The sequence below is a fragment of the Callithrix jacchus genome, chromosome 6, assembly GCF_049354715.1.
Source record: "Callithrix jacchus isolate 240 chromosome 6, calJac240_pri, whole genome shotgun sequence".
NCBI lineage: Eukaryota > Metazoa > Chordata > Mammalia > Primates > Cebidae > Callithrix > Callithrix jacchus.
Window position 1 is genome coordinate 135527617 of NC_133507.1, and position 21522 is coordinate 135549138.

Sequence of the window (21522 nt, forward strand, 5' to 3'; positions counted from 1 at the left end):
TAATTCTTCAGAAGTAAAGTTAAAATTGCCTTGGGTGAAGGTACTGAACTTCCTACCACTAAACCTATACAAATGCTTTCATCTACCTCAATCCTTTCCAGCTTGCCTTTTGATGTTTCACTATATAAAGAGATGTACTTTCCTACTTAATGTTTCCTTTTTTTTTTTAAATTTTACTTTAGGTTCTGGGGTACATGTGCAGGTCATGCAGCGTTGTGCATAGGTGCATACTGTATCTGCCATTTCTCCCCATGGTATCCCTCCCAACCCTTCCCACTCACCGCTGTCCATCCCCTAGTCCCCCCCAACTGTCCCCAGTGTGTGATGCTCCTCTCCCTGAGTCCATGTGTTCTCATTGTTCAACACCTGCCTATGAGTGAGAACATGCAGTGTTTGGTTTTCTGTTTTTCTGTCAGTTTTCTGAGAATGATGGTTTCCAGATTCATCCAAGTCTCTACAAAGGACACAAACTCATTGTTTTTTATGGCTGAGTAGTATTCCATGGTGTATATGTGCCACATTTTCTTTGTCCAGTCTATCAATGATGGTCATTTGGGTTGGTTCCAGGTCTTTGCTATTGTAAACAAGGCTGCAATGAACATATGTGTGCATGTGTCTTTATAGTAGAATAATTTATAGTTCTTTGGGTATATACCCAGTAATGGGATTGCTGGGTCAAATGGAATTTCTATTTCTAGATCCTTGAGAAATCACCACACTGTCTTCCACAATGGTTGAATTAATTTACACTCCCATCAGCTTGTAGGAGTTGTTTCTGCTTCTCCACATCCTCTCCAGCATCTGTTGTCTCCAGATTTTTTAATGATCGCCATTCTAACTGGCGTGAGATGGTATCTCAATGTGGTTTTGATTTGCATTTCTCTAATGACCAGTGATGATGAGCATTTTTTCATATGTTGTTGGCCTCATATACGTCTTCTTTTGAAAGGTCTCTGTTCATATCCTTTGCCCACTTTTGAATGCAGTTGTTTGTTTTTTTTCTTGTATAACTGTTTTAGTTCTTTGTAGATTCTGGATATTAGCTCTTTGTCAGATGGGTAGATTGCAAAATTTTTTTCCCATTCTGTTGGTTGCCAGTTTGCTCTAAGGATGGTTTCTTTTGCTGTGCAGAAGCTCCGAGTTTTAATTAGATCCCATTTGTCTATCTTGGCTTTTGCTGCTATTGCTTTTGGTGTTTTAGTCATGAAGTCCTTGCCTATGCCTATGTCCTGGATGGTTTTGCCTATGTTTTCTTCTAGCATTTTTATGGTTTAGGTTTTATGTTTAAATCTTTAATCCATCTGGAGGTAATTTTAGTGTAAGGTGACAGGAAGGGGTCCAGTTCCTGCAATCAGCACATTGCTAGCTAGTTTTCCCAACACCATTTATCAAACATGGAGTCTTTTTCCATTGCTTATCTTTGTCAGGTTTGTCAAAGATCAGATGGTTGTAGATGTGTGGTGTTGCCTCTGGGGCCTCTGTTTTAGTACCAGTACCATGCTGCTTTGATTACTGTAGCCTTGCAGTATAGTTTTAAGTCCAGCATTCTGATGCTTCCAGCTTTGTTCTTTTTGCTTAGGATTGTCTTGGCTATGCGGGCTCTCTTGGGATTCCATATAAAGCTTAAAGTGGTTTTTTCCCAGTTCAGTGAAGAACGTCATTGGTAGCTTGATGGGAATAGTGTTTAATCTATAAATTACTTTGGGCAATATGTAAGAATACTGCTACCCCATCAGTTTTCTCTGTTTTTAGCTATACCTCCAACTTCTGTTTTTCCAGGTCCTTTATTGAGTTCTTAAATATGTTTATGTTTCTTCTATATTAGAATTGATAATAGTAATATAATCAAAGCAGACCTTTAACTCCACATTCCATTTTTAGATCTGTAATATTTAGTATGACTTAAGTTGTAAATTAGAGTAACCTTAACCTAAAACGAATTTAACAATTAAAAAAATATTGTGCTTACCTAACAGGATTTCCAGGAAATCAGTGTTCCAACTCTATCTTTTTGTGACATGTTCAGTTCTGCCCTCTTCTATATGTTGCTTATGTTATTCATGGTCAAAGATGGCTGCCTTTCACAGCTAAAGCAACATCTCCTTTGTTAATATCCAGAAAGAGGGAGAGGAAACCTCTCCTTTAACTATAAAATAAATTATCATTCCCTGAATAGGGTCATCTGGTGCCCTAGGATCAATAGCAGTCATAAGATGTTGCAATGATTGACTTATATTTGGAGCCTGAATCAGTCAATGGCAAGAGGAATGGGATTGCTATGATTAACTTAGCCTACAGGATTCTTACCTGGAGCTCAAGGTACGGATAACATCTCCTGAATCATAATGATGATGTAAGGAAAGTATGAACACTAAAAAATTGGAATATTTTATTCTATTTTATCCCAGTAAGAAAGAAAGTGGAATCCACCAGTTGCATGTATTACATAAGGAAACGAAGGGAATAAGGTGAACTCAAGTGCATAAAAATGACTTCACAGAAAAGTACAAATCCAGGTCCTATGAATATTCAAATTAATTTCTAATTTATTGCTTAAAAAAGCATTCTAGCCATGCTGACTCCTGTTTCTTTATTCACCCTGTCAGAGGAACTTTGAATAAAGTGGTTCTAGATTATTAATTCTGGGAACTAGTAGTGAACTTCATGCTATCTGAGAGTAGCGTCTAGATCTGACCTTGCTTTGGTTGCTCTTCAGCCAGCTCTGGGGTTTGTCTTCATCCCTCACTCTACCTTCCTAACCTTTTAGTGAGAGGTACTTTTACCGGCTGAAAAGGTAAAAGAGGTACCTTTACCATCACATGGCATCACATTTTCCATGTGATGTCTCTATTAAATTCAAATTAACTTACCCTTAAGGGTACATGTTCTTCTATCTTCAATCTTTCTGATTCCAGGTATTTTCCCATTTGTCTCCGAATTGTGTGAAATATATATGCTTTCCTTACATTTCTATACATCTTCCCCTCTTGAGGAGTTGTATCTTTTTCTTTTATTATTTCTATTTTCTGAACCTAATATTTTTTTAACCAAGTGGAATCTGATGTTAGGTTCAAGTAGAACCTTCCTATATGTGTTAGTTTACCAAAGCAGATCCAAACACTTTTCTTTTTTTTCTTTCTCATTTTTTGGGCAGGTGGAATCTCAACTATCTTGGGGAATTCCTGTTGACTTTGGATTTAAGAACTGAGGGACAGCATTTAGCTCTTTGTGTATTAGCAAATGAGAATAATTTATGTACTATTACCTTTGTTTCCTTCTTATTTCCCCAACTTTGAGAACTCTGTTTTATTCCCTGAAACTGACTGTATGCTCTTTTGTTAGAGAAGTCATCCTATAAATACTTGGCTATCTATAATTTGGCAATGATAAAATCTACGACAGAAAATAGCACACACATAATAATAAAGGGTGGTTTGGTCACAATTCCTAATAGTATGCATTACCACTAGATATATATTATATTCATAAGGTATTATTGGTAGTCCACAGAAAATTGGACATTTGCTCTTACCCAAAGGCCCATCTCAAGTCATTGTTAGAAAAATCCCTGAAAAATAATATAGGCTTTTGCAAAATTGCCTTTTGAAGAGGTGGCAATAGAGTTACATTGCAGACATTATATGACACTCAGCAAAACTTCTTTTAAGGTTTTCCTGGGTTGAATATGTCTTTCCCTTGCTTCCTCCATCCTTCAAGCCTTCCATCCTTATATCTCCTATCTCCTTTTATTTGGGTGGCTGCCTTTGCCTCTGAGAAGCAATCTGTTAGTGTTTGCCTAAGTCTTCACCATTATGGAGAGGGAAAAAATATGAGAACTTATATGTAATATTTTTGGCCACATCACTCAATGAAAAATAATTTGAATTTTTTTTTTTTTTTTTGAGATGGAGTTTCGCTGTTGTTACCCAGACTGGACTGCAATGGCACGATCTCAGCTCACCACAAACTCCACCTTCTGGGTTCAAGCAATTCTCCTGCCTCAGCCTCCCTAGTAGCTGGGACTACAGGTGCGCACCACCATGCCCAGCTAATTTTTGTATTTTTAGTAGAGACGGGGTTTCACCTTGTTGACCAGCATGGTCTCGATCTCTGGACCTCATGATCCACCCACCTCGGCCTCCCAAAGTGCTGGGATTATAGGCATGAGCTACCGTGCCTGGCCTAATTTGCTTTTTATAGAGGGCTTTAATAGATATAAGATATATTACCTCAATAATATAAAAAGAAAAAGAAGCAAAAATTTGATGCTCTCTACCAGCACCCCAGCTCTTTCTTCCTGCCTTCTTTATGCTTTCATTCCAACCTTGCTATCTAGAGTGCTCATTCCCCTCACCCCTCCCCTGCCCATACTTTCCTGTGGAAGGAAAGGATACCTTCCTTTAAACCTTACAAATGACTAAAACGTCTTTAGTCCTGCTCATAGCAGTATTTAAATTCAAACAGAAAGAAATATTTTACATTAAGAAGAAAAGTCTTTAATTTGGGGCTTTTACATATTCACTCTGTACCTAGGGAAGGACTCTGCACGGGGTAAATTTTCAAGACCTTCTGAAATCACATTATGTGGACAACTTTCTGTTTGCAGTTTGGTCATGAAGACTGCTCTTGAATATGTTCATTGAAGAGTTTTTCCTCCTGTGATTGTCTTTTGGAGCATCAAAGTCAAAATATCAAAGAATCACTAAACTTAACCGGAATTTAAATTACTGTTTAAAATCTCCAAAATCTTTTTGGAAGATAATTTCATAGTACACTTTATAACTAGAGCAAAAAGAGCTAACAGAGGCATGTTTTCTATAACAATAGCTACCTCCTCTGTGTTTTCACCTCTTGAGGCTAATAACACTGTCAAATTGATGGAAAGCTTCCTGCTTACTGAATTATGGCATCTCCATTTACATTAGTGTAATATGTGCCAAAAATGAAATACTATCTCATTTCAAAGTCTGTGGATTTATTTTATTACTTATAATTGATATTTCTTGTACTCTAAACTGTAATAATCCTCTTTAGTTTTTTAAATAATAAAACCCAAAAAAAAAAAAAGGAAGGAAAAAAAGAGGGATGGAAAGATGAAGGGAAAGAAGAAACTGTTGTTTAGTGTCCTTCTTCACATGACAGATAATTAATGAAAACATTGATACCAACAATGAAATAAAAGATTATATGGAAACAAAAGGAAGTCTCAAAAAGACCAAATATTTATATAGTGAGGTATGGTACCTAATGGAAGGGTATCAAAAACATTTAAGAAGAATTATGGGCCTGGTGCGGTGGCTCATATCTGAAATCCCAGTGCTTTGGGAGGCTGAAGAGAGTGGATCACGAGGTTGGGAGTTTCACCAGCCTGATCAACATAATGAAACCCTGTTTCTACTAAAAATTCCAAAATAAGCCAGGCATGGTAGCACATGCCTGTAATCCCAGCTACTTAGGAGGCTGAGGCAAGAGAATCACTTGAACCTGGGAGACGGAGGTTTCAGTGAGCCAAGATTGTGCCTCTGCACTCCAGTCTGGGTGACAGAGCAAGACTCTGTCTCAAAAAAAGAAAAAAAAAAAGAGAATAATTATGTAATTATAATAGTCATATAGATATATAGTACCAAATGTAACAACTTAACAACATGATTACATCAGTAACTTTCATTGAAATATTTGTTTTAAATGATCTTTAATCCCTTTCAAAAGGAAATTACATGGCTGTTATTCAATAAAGATAATCAAGGTAGGTAGAATTGAAGGTTGAAATTACAGGAATTTATATTGGGTGTAACACAGAATTTTTGAAAGCTTCATACCAACTCAAGTAGATATGGTAGGTTTTACCACATTTTATGGTTGAGAAAGCCTGAAGCTCAGGGAATTTACTAGTAACAGAATGAGAGAAAGCTGGCAGTGGGACATTGACTCATACTCTAGTGAAATTCTCACTATGCCACTCTAATAGAAAGAAAAGGGAAGCAAATGTCCTAAGTTCTTACACCTTCGTTGTGCTGGAAACTTGGGCCTGCAACTCTTGAACAACTTTTTAAATTTTTTTGTAGCTAATGTCTCTACTTTTACGCTTCCTTGAAATTTTTTGTATGGTGCTTTTCGTGATTTCCACATGCATTAAGATTATTTGTAATTATGGGCTGGGCGCGGTGGCTCAAGCCTGTAATCCCTGCACTTTGGGAGGCCGAGGTGGGTGGATTGTGAGGTCAGGAGATCAAGACCATCTTGGTCAACATGGTGAAACCCCGTCTCTACTGAAAATACAAAAAATTATCTGGGCATGGTGGCACGTGCCTGTAATCCCAGCTACTCGGGAGGCTGAGGCAGGAGAATTGCTTGAGCCCAGGAGGCAGAGGTTGCGGTGAGCCGAGATCGCGCCATTGCACTCCAGCCTGTGTAACAAGAGCTAGCATCTCAAAAAAAAAACGATGTTTCAAAATTATCAATCGTGTCTTAGACTTGTGGAATGTGAAGATTAGTTCCTATTCATCCTCATTCTAGAAGGCTAAGTGTGGTGCTTGCCACTCAGTAAATGTTCAGTAGGTGCTTGTGTTTGACGTATATTTATTATGAGAAAGGTACACACATCTCATATAAAATTCAAGCAATATGGAAGTTTATGATGTAAGCAGTTAAACATTACATGTCTTTCACCCACTCCTACTGCTCTCAGGTAACCATTGTTGGCATTGTGATTCAGAACTACTTAGACGTTTTTTCCATGGACAAATATAATGTGATTTTTGAATTAATAAGTTAAATTCACGAGTTGCATTGAGAATCAAAAATATTCTATGAACTGAAGACGTTATATAATATACTGTTTTATGATTTTTAAACTATTGAACATGATGATGATCTTGAAACTTTGGTAGTTGTGTAGATTACCACTAGTATTTTATTCATTTCATATTAACATTCTGATTTATCAGAACAACACACTAAATTTTAGTTTTCTCATTATCAATCATCACTTTATTTTCACATGCCTTGAAATATTATTGGTCAAACTTTAATAAGACATAATACTTCTATTTATTTATTAGGTTCTAAACTCATGATTTATAAGGTATTTCTGCTTTGCAGAGTATTCCCATTCAGTAATGGAACTAATTCTTGGTACTTTGCATTAACAATTTGATAGTATATAATTAATAAATGAATGATTTATTTAACTATTTACTATTACATATTTACTATTCAAAGAATTTTATAGACATCAATTCGAATGTCTTTTCCAGTTTTCTTTATTTCTATTTCAATAATGGTTGACTATTGATAGTCTTGATTGAGGATATCACATTTACTCTATTTCTCTGACTTAAAGAAGCAAACGTGCTACTTAGTGATTGTAATTTTTCTCAAGGAAACTTTCATTGTCCCATTTAACTCTGGATGCCTCTGTCGTAAAAGAGTTCTAAGAACTATGAGAGCTCCATGGCAGAATTATATGCCATTTGCCCTCAAAGAGCTTGTTAGAGTTTTGGAGTTTAAGTGGTGACCTTGACCTAAAGGCTGAATATGGAAATCACAAAATGTTATTATGCTTTAGTGAGTATTAGAAGAAAGAAAAAATTGTACATTATAGAGAATTAATGAATTATGATTGAACTTAATGGATTTTGGCTAGCCATAAAGAAACTATATAGTTAAAAACATGGATTTTTCTGTTTCATAAAACAAGTTGTAATTATTTGCTATCTTTTTAAATGTTGAAATATAAATAAACTACACTATTACCATGTAATTTAAACAGTAGGACAAACACTTTGTGACCTCAGAAGATGACAGCAGAGAGCTATACAAACTGTATATTCATAAAACATATGGCAGAAAAGCTCTAAGAATAATAGTTGACTAAGAGCTTAACATATGTCAAATGATGTGGTTCAGCATAGATTCTTGGGAAATAAATATATGGAAACACAATATATTTTATATTTAAAAATTCATTTGAGCTAGGTTCTAATTATCTAATTGTGCCTTAATTTAATAATGTATATAAACTAGGAATAATATAATAAATGTATTGAGGGATTTGCGGTTAGTAATAGTTGATAGAATTAAAGCAATTGTAATAATTTCATGTAGAAAGAGATAACATGATATAAGTGGTATGGAAACAAATGAAGATTATTGATTAGCAAAATTGATTACCAACATTTTTGGGTGAAAGATCTAAGAAAATTTATGTAACCAATATTAAGTATAATGTCTCATATGCAAGTTGAGTACTAGTAGTTAAATAGCATTAGGGAAAATAGCTAATGTATGCCGGGCTTAATGCTAAGGTGATGGGTTGATAGGTGCAGCAAACCACCACGATACCTGTTTACCTTTGTAACAAAACTGCAGAGCCTACCCCAGAATGTAAAATGAAAACAAAATAAAGAATATTATAAAACACAAGACTTCATACTCTTTTGAGGATAAAGAAATAGAAGTTGATGAGTGATAATGGTATCAATGTTTTCTATATGCTTTTGAAATGAAAAGAGAGAAATAAATAGACCAAGAGCTTCTATTTACTGAATTTTCACCTTATTCTAGGCAGCTTACATATATTAGTTTCTTTCATGCCTTGGGTTTAGATGTGTCTGATAAACTGAATGAAATATAATATAGCTACAATACCAAATTCAAGAGAAATTTGGTGAGGTGATCGTGGAGATAGGAAGGCTGTAGATTTTGGATAGCTGTGTAAGTCATGTGCCCTTTATTTTATGGGCAGTGGGAAAGCATTGTGAGTTATAAGTATCAAATTACATTATAGGATAAAATATAATTATATTATTTTTTCATTATATAAACAATTCAGATTTATTTCATTTTTAAATTGGAAAACATCTTAAAATTTCTACGCTAACCTCATGATAGTCAGGTGAAAAGAAATAGATACTTATATATTGTTTTAAGGAGTGGAAGTTGATACAACAATTTTTGGATGGCAGTATTATACTATGAAATACAATTTTATAATCACATACTCTTTTAGATAGCAATAACTCTTCTAGGAATTAACAGTCTAGATGCTATCACAAAGATTTGTCATAAAAACTATACATTTGAAGATGTCCAAAAATCCTAGAAGAACATGTCACTACTTGAGAAAGACTGATGTTTAATGTGTGCAAATAATGAAAATGAATCATAACAGCTGGTGTTGTTGATAGGACAATTGGCACTCTTATGCACTATTGGACTGAATCATCCTTATATTCACACAGAGTAATTTAACCTTCATGATAGATTTAAGTTTAACTCAGGAGTTTTAATCACTCATTCTAAGAAATTTATTGGACTCATATCCAAAGATTTAAGTAAAAATGTGCTATTGTAATGTTGTTTATAATAGCAACTAAAAATTAAGAGAGTTAAACAAATTATAATATACAGCTGAATTTTAAATAGTCACTAATAAGTATTTAAAGAAGTAACTAGTCATAATACTCTATAAAAAGGGAAATAAGCTACACAATCACATTTATACAAATACCATATAAGTGAGTCATATATATGTATGTATTTAAACATTATGATAACCTAAGCTATTTGTAATGGTGATGCTGTGATGATGGAATTTTATTTTTTTTTATTTATTTTTATTTTTTATTTTTTATTTTTTTTAAAATTTTTTATTTGATTATAGGTTTTGGGGTACATGAGCAGAGCATGCGAGACAGTTGCGTAGGTACACACATGGCAGTGTGCTTTGCTTTTCTTCTCCCCTTCACCCACATTTGGCATTTCTCCCCAGGCTATCCCTCCCCACCTCCCCCTCCCACTGGCCCTCCCCTTTTCCCCCCAATAGACCCCAGTGTTTAGTACTCCCCCTTCTGTGTCCATGTGTTCTCATTTTTCATCACCCACCTATGAGTGAGAATATGCGGTGTTTCATTTTCTGTTCTTGTGTCAGTTTGCTGAGGATGATGTTCTCCAGATTCATCCATGTCCCTACAAATGATACGAACTCATCATTTCTGATTGCTGCATAATATTCCATGGTGTATATGTGCCACATTTTTCCAATACAGTCTATTATCAATGGGCATTTGGGTTGATTCCAGGTCTTTGCTATTGTAAACAGTGCTGCAATGAACATTCGTGTACATGTGTCCTTATAGTAGAACGATTTATAGTCTTTTGGATATATACCCAGTAATGGGATTGCTGGGTCAAATGGAATTTCTATTTCTAAGGCCTTGAGGAATCGCCACACTGTCTTCCACAATGGTTGAACTAATTTACACTCCCACCAACAGTGTAAAAGTGTTCCTTTTTCTCCACATCCTCTCCAGCATCTGTTGTCTCCAGATTTTTTAATGATCGCCATTCTAACTGGCGTGAGATGGTATCTCAATGTGGTTTTGATTTGCATCTCTCTGATGACCAGTGACGATGAGCATTTTTTCATATGATTGTTGGCCTCATATATGTCTTCTTTTGTAAAGTATCTGTTCATATCCTTTGCCCACTTTTGAATGGGCTTGTTTGTTTTTTTCCTGTAAATCTGCTTGAGTTCTTTGTAAATTCTGGATATCAGCCCTTTGTCAGATGGGTAGACTGCGAAAATTTTTTCCCATTCTGTTGGTTGCCGATCCACTCTAGTGACTGTTTCTTTTGCCGTGCAGAAGCTGTGGAGTTTCATTAGGTCCCATTTGTCTATTTTGGCTTTTGTTGCCAATGCTCTTGGTGTTTTGTTCATGAAGTCCTTGCCTACTCCTATGTCCTGGATAGTTTTGCCTAGATTTCCTTCTAGGGTTTTTATGGTGCCAGGTCTTATGTTTAAGTCTTTAATCCATCTGGAGTTAATTTTAGTGTAAGGTGTCAGGAAGGGGTCCAGTTTCTGCTTTCTGCACATGGCTAGCCAGTTCTCCCAACACCATTTGTTAAACATGGAATCCTTGCCCCATTGCTTGTTTTTGTCAGGTTTATCAAAGATTGTATAGTTGTATGTATGTTGTGTTGCCTCCGGTGCCTCTGTTTTGTTCCATTGGTCTATATCTCTGTTTTGGTACCAGTACCATGCTGTTTTGATTACTGTAGCCTTGTAGTATAGTTTGAAATCCGGTAGTGTGATGCCCCCCGCTGTGTTCTTTTTGCTTAGAATTGACTTGGCTATGCGGGCTCTCTTTTGGTTCCATGTGAAGTTCATGGTGGTTTTTTCCAGTTCTGTGAAGAAAGTCAATGGTAGCTTGATGGGGATAGCGTTGATTCTGTAAATTACTTTGGGCAGTATAGCCATTTTCACGATATTAATTCTTCCTAACCATGAACATGGAATGTTTCTCCATCTGTTTGTGTCCTCTCTGATTTCGTTGAGCAGTGGTTTGTAGTTCTCCTTGAAGAGGTCCCTTCCGTTCCTTGTGAGTTGTATTCCAAGGTATTTTATTCTTTTTGTAGCAATTGCAAATGGCAGTTCGCTCTTGATTTGGCTTTCTTTAAGTCTGTTATTGGTGTATAGGAATGCTTGTGATTTTTGCACATTGATTTTATATCCTGAGACTTTGCTGAAGTTGTTTATCAGTTTCAGGAGTTTTTGGGCTGAGGCAATGGGGTCTTCTAGGTATACTATCATGTCGTCTGCAAATAGAGACAATTTGGCTTCCACCTTTCCTATTTGAATACCCTTTATTTCTTTTTCTTGCCTGATTGCTCTGGCTAGAACTTCCAGTACTATATTGAATAGGAGTGGTGAGAGAGGGCATCCTTGTCTAGTGCCAGATTTAAAAGGGAATGCTTCCAGTTTTTGCCCATTCAGTATGATATTGGCTGTTGGTTTGTCATAAATAGCTTTTATTACTTTGAGATACGTTCCATCGATACCGAGTTTATTGAGGGTTTTTAGCATAAAGGGCTGTTGAATTTTGTCAAATGCCTTCTCTGCATCAATTGAGATAATCATGTGGTTTTTGTTTTTGGTTCTGTTTATGTGGTGAATTACGTTGATAGACTTGCGTATGTTGAACCAGCCTTGCATCCCCGGGATGAATCCTACTTGATCATGATGAATAAGTTTTTTGATTTGCTGTTGCAATCGGCTTGCCAATATTTTATTGAAGATTTTTGCATCTATGTTCATCATGGATATTGGCCTGAAGTTTTCTTTTCTCGTTGGGTCTCTGCCGGGTTTTGGTATCAGGATGATGTTGGTCTCATAAAATGATTTGGGAAGGATTCCCTCTTTTTGGATTGTTTGAAATAGTTTTAGAAGGAATGGTACCAGCTCCTCCTTGTGTGTCTGGTAGAATTCGGCTGTGAACCCGTCTGGACCTGGGCTTTTTTTGTGAGGTAGGCTCTTAATTGCTGCCTCGACTTCAGACCTTGTTATTGGTTTATTCATAGTTTCAGCTTCCTCCCGGTTTAGGCTTGGGAGGACACAGGAGTCCAGGAATTTATCCATTTCTTCCAGGTTTACTAGTTTATGCGCATATAGTTGTTTGTAATATTCTCTGATGATGGTTTGAATTTCTGTGGAATCTGTGGTGATTTCCCCTTTATCATTTTTTATTGCATCTATTTGGTTGTTCTCTCTCTTTTTTTTAATCAATCTGGCTAGTGGTCTGTCTATTTTGTTGATCTTTTCAAAAAACCAGCTCTTGGATTTATTGATTTTTTGAAGGGTTTTTCGTGTCTCAATCTCCTTCAGCTCAGCTCTGATCTTAGTAATTTCTTGTCTTCTGCTGAGTTTTGAGTTTTTTTGATCTTGCTCCTCTAGCTCTTTCAATTTTGATGATAGGGTGTCAATTTTGGATCTCTCCATTCTCCTCATATGGGCACTTATTGCTATATACTTTCCTCTAGAGACTGCTTTAAATGTGTCCCAGAGGTTCTGGCACGTTGTGTCTTCGTTCTCATTGGTTTAGAAGAACTTCTTTATTTCTGCCTTCATTTCGTTGTTTACCCAGTCAACATTCAAGAGCCAGTTGTTCAGTTTCCATGAAGCTGTGCGGTTCTGGGTCGGTTTCTGAATTCTGAGTTCTAACTTGATTGCACTATGGTCTGAGAGGCTGTTTGTTATGATTTCAGTTGTTTTGCATTTGTTGAGCAGTGCTTTACTTCCAATTATGTGGTCAATTTTAGAGTAGGTGTGATGTGGTGCTGAGAAGAATGTGTATTCTGTGGATTTGGGGTGGAGAGTTCTGTAAATGTCCACCAGGTTTGCTTGCTCCAGGTCTGAGTTCAAGCCCTGGATATCCTTGTTGATTTTCTGTCTGGTTGATCTGTCTAGTATTGACAGTGGAGTGTTAAAGTCTCCCACTATTATTGTGTGGGAGTCGAAGTCCTTTTGTAAGTCATTAAGAACTTGCCTTATGTATTTGGGTGCTCCTGTGTTGGGTCCATATATGTTTAGGATCGTTAGCTCTTCTTGTTGTATCGATCCTTTTACCATTATGTAATGGCCTTCTTTGTCTCTTTTGATCTTTGTTGTTTTAAAGTCTATTTTATCAGAGATGAGAATTGCAACTCCTGCTTTTTTTTTGCTTTCCATTAGCTTGGTAAATCTTCCTCCATCCCTTTATTTTGAGCCTTTGTGTATCCTTGCATGTGAGATGGGTTTCCTGGATACAGCACACTGATGGGTTTTGGATTTTTATCCAATTTGCCAGTCTGTGTCTTTTGATTGGTACATTTAGTCCATTTACATTTAGGGTTAATATTGTTATGTGTGAATTTGATACTGCCATTTTGATGCTAAGTGGCTGTTTTGCCTGTTAGTTGTTGTAGATTCTTCATTATGTTGAAGCTCTTTAGCATTCAGTGTGATTTTGGAATGGCTGGTACTGATTGATCCTTTCTATGTGTAGTGCCTCTTTTAGGAGCTCTTGTAAAGCAGGCCTGGTGGTGACAAAATCTCTGAGTACTTGCTTGTTCGCAAAGGATTTTATTCTTCCTTCACTTCTGAAGCTCAGTTTGGCTGGATATGAAATTCTGGGTTGAAAGTTCTTTTCTTTAAGAATGTTGAATATTGGCCCCCACTCTCTTCTGGCTTGTAGTGTTTCTGCCGAGAGATCTGCTGTGAGTCTGATGGGCTTCCCTTTGTGGGTGACCCGACCTTTCTCTCTGGCTGCCCTTAGTATTCTCTCCTTTATTTCAACCCTGTTGAATCTGACGATTATGTGCCTTGGGGTTGCTCTTCTTGCAGAATATCTTTGTGGTGTTCTCTGTATTTCCTGCAATTGAGTGTTGGCTTGTCTTGCTAGGTGGGGGAAATTTTCCTGGATGATGTCCTGAAGAATATTTTCCAGCTTGGATTCATTCTCTTCGTCCCCTTCTGGTACACCTATCAAACGTAGGTTGGGTCTTTTCACATAGTCCCACATTTCTTGGAGACTTTGTTCATTCCTTTTTGTGCTTTTTTAAAAATATGGAACGCTTCACGAATTTGTGTGTCATCCTTGCGGAGGGGCCATGCTAATTTTCTCTGTATCGTTCCAATTTTAGTATATGTGCTGCCGAAGCGAGCACGATGATGGAATTTTAGATGTTGTTATTGTTTTTGTGGTAGTGTTTAACTCTACTTTTTATTCTTTCTACACTAGATTCTTTGTTATTTATTTAATTGGAATCAGTAAAACATTATTTATATAAATTCTAGATCTCAGAGCTAATATCCACAATGTTTGTCCTTTTAGGAAATTCAAATTCTTCCCCTAAAGAACCCGATGTGCTGCAAATTTCACAGGAAGGCCTTAGAATAGACCCCATCACTGGGACCTTTGGTGTAAGCTGGCTTAATCCCTCTATTCAAAACTTGCTTCAAATTTTGCCTAGAATATACTCAATTATTAATAAATACTGAAAGGAATAGGACAACATCTAAACTCATCTCTCAGCTCTAATACTTGTTTGTTTGCCTGTTTTATGACTGTGACAGATTGACAATATACTTATGTGGCCTCTTTATGAGTGAATGATAACTCTTAAATCATTGTGCAGTTTCTACAGGTAGAATCTTTCCATTTATATTAATTCTAGCTAGTATAACTCCTCTCTGTTTTTATAGCATCGTTTGCTTTATAAAGATAGATGAAAAACAGGAGTCTGAACGTTTTCCTGTTTTCTCTGTCACTGAAAGAAGAATGTCGGTATACTTAAAGATGATCAATTAAATGCAAATACTTTGGAAGAACCATTTCAATCACCATAATTGTACTGAACCACTTAAAAATGCATGTATGGAATTGAAAAATGGATTAAAAATTTCTTCAATAATTGCACTCATTCATTTGATTACTTTGAAATCGGAAATACAACCATCCTTTCTGTAGGCTATAGTATTTCACTTTGGGTTAATAACTGAATAAAATGAATACCATTTTTGACAGTTAGTGTGGGTCTTGATGTTTTAGCAGCATTTAAATAAATTTGACTTCAGTCATTTATGTGTTTTTCCAATATCATATTCCAATAAGAATGACTAATCAATAGTTATGCTCATTTATAAGTAAAATTGCAATGCTGAGAATGATCATTGCCTTTATGTTCAGATGTCTCTGAGAACATGTCTGGCATCATTCCTGAAAAATACATGCAAGGTTGTTATATTGTTGGAGACATTGTTTGAAGACCAACTTATGTGTTATCTTTTGTTTCACAAGCAGCTTAGAAAGACAAACTATTCCAGTACAACCTTCAACATTTGACAGTTCTGCTCAGTGATAACCTTATTCATTCACATGATACAGTTCTTATTTTTTTTATGAAGGAACTCTACCTGTTTTATTCTTATCTCCATTATACTTTGCCCATAAGCTGTATGATGCTCGAATTTCCAAACGGATTGATTTTTCAACTAAAATTGAATGTTTCTACTTATCCACTTTCAAACCCAAAATATACTCATCTATTTTTGCCTCAAAATCTTTTTAAAGCAGGGAAGATAAAAATAATTTGAAAATCCCGAGCGTCTCCAATTTTTGATAATATATCATTATCCTCTGATGTATTTTGAGTCAAAATCATGGTATTATTTTAGGTCTTCACTCTTCTAGATCTTTCTTAACCATTTATATTAATTAAAATCTGCCCCTCAAAAATGATCCTTAGCCTATGTCTCTCATCTTTCTTGTCCCCTCAATATCATTCAACTTGATTGTTGTTAGTTACCTTCTCCCTCCATGATGTCATCCACTCCCTTGTTCTTCTCCTAATGGAGTACGCTTGCTCAATGGCCAAAATTACTCTTATAAATAAATCATAGATTTTATTATTTTAATTTAATTCTTAAGGATCACTGATGATTCATCACTGCCTATAAAATAAGATGGGATTTTTTTTGGCATTAAAGATTCTCCATGATAGTTTTCAAAATTTTCTTTTCAGCATTGTAGTTTCACCTCTATGTACTTCTAAATCCTCATCCCCACCTCTGAACTCTCAGTACTTACTGTGGGAAGTCCAGTAGATCATTTGTCATTCTCTGAACGTTTCCTTTGCAAAGAACTGCTCTCCCTGCTTTAATGTTCACCATAACTCAGACCATTATAACTAAAAGTATATTTTTGGCTTAATGTTGTATCCTTCATTAAGGTTTAATGGATTATTTTTTAAATTTTTGTTAATTTCTACCTCTTCTGTACTTATATTTTCATTAATATATTTAAAATATTAATATTAGTCTTTTATTTTAACAGTTATTATATTTGTATTAATCTGTTTTATTTTGTGGGTGAAAAACACCAATTATATACAATGTGAACATAACTAGTACTGTGTGTATATGTACATAACATATATGTGTATGGTGTACATGTGTGCGTGTGTACGTGCATGTGTGTATATGCATAGAGGTAGAATAATGAAGGTAGCTTAACATATAAGAGGTAAAATTTGCCTGTATAATGATTTTGTCATGGGCCAACTCTGATTATGTCACATCAGTTGAAGATGCACATCAAGATGTCTGAAATAACTTTCTTCTGCCTGTTCTGACCTTTGTTGTCTCACTTCAACTCATCATCCAGCTGCTGCCTGAGTATTTTGCTTTAATCTATTCTCTACTCAGCTAAATTAGAAATACTATTTTAGATGAAAATAGCACATAAGTATCCACTGAGAAATCCCTGGTGGTTTAATTATCACTGATTTTTTTAGAAGCAATTTGAAATGGTCTTCAATTGTGGTTAATTTAGCAATGCGTTTTCAGTGGTGTGGACGTAGTAATAAGTGTTAAAATATTAAACAAGCCTTGATTTTGATTCTCAAGTTTCTTTTAGAGCAAAACTAATATAGGGGTCCCTACAATCAAGGTTTCTTTACAGATCCATACCTGGGGGGGAGGAGGGGAGAGAGAGAGAGAGAGAGAGTTAGTTTAAGCTTGCAGTGAAGAAATAAACTCCTCATTAAAGAAACTAAAGTTTGGGAAAAAACATAAATCCTTTGTATATACCCCTCATTTTTGAATCATGAGGCGTTTTTGGTAAAAGTGGAAAGCAAATATTGTCACTTATCTTTAGTATATCTTCTTTTATATATAAAGAAAATAGTTTTAAGGAATAAAATGGTACATCTGATTCAACTCCTGACTAGATAATAATATTTAGGAAAAACTGACAACAGCTTAAGGGATACACAAAATAAAAGCTTTAAACCATGTAAAAGGGATTAGACTAGCATTCTCTCAGTAATGGGCTGAGTTGCATAAATCTGAAACTTGAATGGGAGGAGAAATGTGTACATTCTAATCCTAAACATGAAAATGTTCTTTCTCAAATATACATTAAATGCTTTAAATAAAAAAGTACTTATAATATCCATGTGAGTTTTCTAAATCTGTTCTTCCAAAGTATAAGTCAAGCATGGTAAGACAGGCCCTTATCATTTAATGGAAAGGATTAGGAGTGAGTATAAAAATGTTTTAAGTCACGTTTTCCAATGTTTGTCCTGTGGAAAGTAAGTCCTACAAGGTACTTAATGGGAAAAAGTGTTCATGAATGTTTTGAAAATTCTGTACATATTTGTCATCCTATATTGAAGTTAAAACATTCATTAACACATTAAAGACTCTGAGTATTGTGCAACACATTGGAAGCCAACTTTTCTCAAAATTATTTCAGAACAAGGTAGCTTCCCAAGCCAAATGCATTTTTCTTTTTTTCTCAAAACACCAAGCCAGTACTCATCAGGACAAATTCTCAGAAATTTTGTTTAAAAATGTTACCAATTAAAACCAGAACTTTACAGGTTTGTTTGTTACAGAAAACAGAACTGAAGTAAGAACTACTTTGCAATGACCCATAGTATTAAGTACATGAAATAAAAGTTCTGAGGAAACTGGTCGCTGTTGCTGATGGAAGAAAATTGCACTCATTATACTGGCTATGGAATATTCCATTTGACTTCATTGAAGTTGTGTTTTTTCATAAAGGAGCAACAATTTTGCCTCCCTCAGTGTGTTGAAAGGATCATATACAGCTGCTTGTTTTAACAGCCCTAAAGTGCTACAAAATTTCCTACTTAAATTTGCCTCACACTGCCTAATGAGCTTGATTTTTCATGTCAGTTGGTTTCCCCAGACTGAAATGACTATTGTAAACATGTTCTCCTCTCATTTCTCTGAGGACACTCTAGCAGAATTGTTCATCAAACAGCACTGCTCCCTACTTTTCGGTGAAAATGAGCATCTTCTGGGTGGTCTTCAGTGCCCAGGTGGCACATCTCTAAAACTGACCTGCATCTTGCCAGTACTTTTCATCTGAGTGAAATGGTGGTGGTCTTCCTTCAATCCCAGGAGGTCTGAATCCCACCTCTCCAACATTCTAAGATCTTAAAGTAATTTTTCCTTCTTTGTCTAGTATTTTCATTGAGTTTTTCTCCTTTAGATTTTTAATGTCAATATTTTTTATTCCAACCAAACTAAGATACACAATACCCAAAACATACAAAACAACAAAACATGCAAACTTTTATTCTATGCCCTTTAGCTACCATCATACCTCTTTCCTCTCATTCAAAGTTAATACATTTTAAAAGAATTGTAGGTACATGGCATTTCTTTTGCTCACCTTCCAGTCTCTCTGAATAAATGACCAATCTGGTTGCTGCACATGTAAGTTATTCTCAAATTTAGTTTTAAAAGGCTAGCCACCAGTTTGTTTGTATGTGACAACTTTAATATCTTTTGGAAAATACTTAGGGAAAAGTGACTTCAAGTGTCTAGTTTTCTGTCACTAAGACATATAGTCTACCTACATCTATTGTAAGCACTGGTAATAATTCAAAATGGAATTCTGTAAAAGTTGTTAAATGAATAAAGTAAGATTTATTCCCAAAATCAGAATCTCAGAGACAAGGAAATGTTCATGTTGGCTTTTTAAAATGCTGGTTTCTTCACCCTGTGGTCCAGTTTGGATATCCCAGAAGTCATAAAGTACAACATCTTAATACCTCCATGTATCCGTTATCTACCTATATAATTTATTAATGGGCCATGCATAAATGAGACATTTTTCAGTGGATTATGAATATATATAGCTTTTCAGATGTCTTAGGTTGATTTCTTTTTTTAAATAACCACTGCTTTTTCATTTAACCAGGTCTTTTGTTCACAAACATTATCAAATTCTTAAATCTTATATTGAAATCCAAATTTTAGAAACTTTTCAACCTTTTACAAAGTATAATAAAGATTGCTCATTGCATTGGTGAAATGTGTTTTAAGGCCAGGATTATTTGAATTAAAGTTCAAGCTTTGTAACTGTATTTTTTGGAATTCTCTTAATATCAGAGAATAATTATTCTGTTGTATTCTAAAAGGACTCACTGAATTTGAAATTAAAACTATTTCAATTACAGTGACAAAAAGTCAATATTTATTTCCAGCAGTTTGTTCCATATGAGTTCACTCAAGAAGTGAGTTTTTATTGGACATAACTTATCTGCACATGGTGTAGTTTTAATATGCAAATGACAGTTTAAATCCTAACAGTAGCCTAATTTCATAAGTAGTAATTTGAAACAAAGTATCTAGGCTGTCTGCAAATAGTAAGGGCTACTAAGAATAGATTCTTTTTCTACACATTCCCTTTCCTGGTCTTTTTTGCTATTTTGCTTTGAATTTCTCCTTTCCCTTATGTTGATTATATCATTTGTTTTAAACTTTTCTTCCCCAAATACTTACCTCCAAAGGCACATACTGAGATGAGGGCAATAAAATCGTTGGACTGGTAGCTAAAGTACAAATTATAGTTTAGAAAATATACTTGATATCTCACAAGAAAGGTAAATTTTATTTAGTAACTTTTATTTAGTAACTTTTAAAGCATTATTGCTTTTGATCCTAACAATAACTCTGTGAAAAATACATTAAAACTATGCCCTGCATCCAACAAATGAGAAAACGAATTTGGATAAGATATACAACATCTAAGATTACAGTTTATAAAGGATATAGAATTGGAACACAGGTCTGTCTTAATTTCATACTCTGATTTTCCTGAAATTACTAAATGACAAGAATCTAAAGTTTTAGATTATCTTAAATTTATTTAAATTTGGGTTTAGAATGTTAATTTATTCTCTATTGGACCATTATTAAAATTAACATGCAGTTTCTGAGCATGTAGCGAGTGATGGTAAAAGACTGAAGATAATGTGAGCCGATGAGAATAAAAACCTGTGGAAACTTTCAAAAACTACTGATAAGCCCCATTTCAATATATCATTATAGATAATTGAGAGTTCTTTCTCAAAGTCTAAGAAAGTTCTGTTCAATGTGGTAGTTGTGAGATAAACTCCGTAAATCTTCCTAGCAATGAGATTTTATGTTTAGCAATGATTAAGAATTGATATTGGCAAGTTCTGGAAAAGAAATTATTTTCATGATATGTTCGTAACCATAGATAAATATTATATGTAAACTATTTACATAGTACTATGTGAAATTATAATGTAATTGATCAATACATAAAACTGATACTAATATCACTAGTCTTTTCTACAATTTTGTGTCTTCACATCAGAAGCAAACTAAATTTTTATTCTTTCAACATTTTAGTATTAATATATTCCTCACACAAAAAAATTTGCCTTCCAAAAGTACACCAACTCTTTAATTAGAAATTACAGACAATTTTCTATTAATTCATTCTTGTTTATATTTCTAACACTTGGTGATAATGGTCTGGATCTGGGTGTTTAGTAAGATACATCTTACTAGGTTTGTGTAAGTACGCTCTATGATATATACCTAAATCTCATGCTCAATTGTAATCCTCAGTGTTGGAGGTGGGGTCTGGTGGGATGTGATTGGATCATGAGGGTGGATCTTTCATGAATGGTTTAGCACCATCCTCTCAGTGCTGTTCTTACGATGGTGAGGTCTCATGAGATCTGGTTATTTAAAAGCGTATAGCATCTTTCTCCTCTGTCTTGCTCCTGCTCCAGCCATGTAAAACATACCCGCTTTTTCTTCACCTTCCACAATGATTGTAAAGTTCCTGAGGACGCCACAGAAGCAAAAGCCACTATGCTTCCTGTACTGTGTGTAGAACCATGAGCCAATTT

General features: G+C 35.2%; 1 protein-coding gene and 1 non-coding gene across 7 annotated transcripts in view; one reads left to right on the top strand and one right to left on the bottom strand.

The window, feature by feature from the left end:
- The window catches only part of SPAG16 (sperm associated antigen 16), a 1454415-nt gene that overhangs the window by 777055 nt on the left and 655838 nt on the right, over window positions 1-21522 (top strand). The window lies entirely within an intron of this gene.
- Window positions 14378-14484, bottom strand: LOC118154866 (U6 spliceosomal RNA). Its single transcript, XR_004745118.1, has one exon. It is a non-coding gene; the product is annotated as a U6 spliceosomal RNA (small nuclear RNA).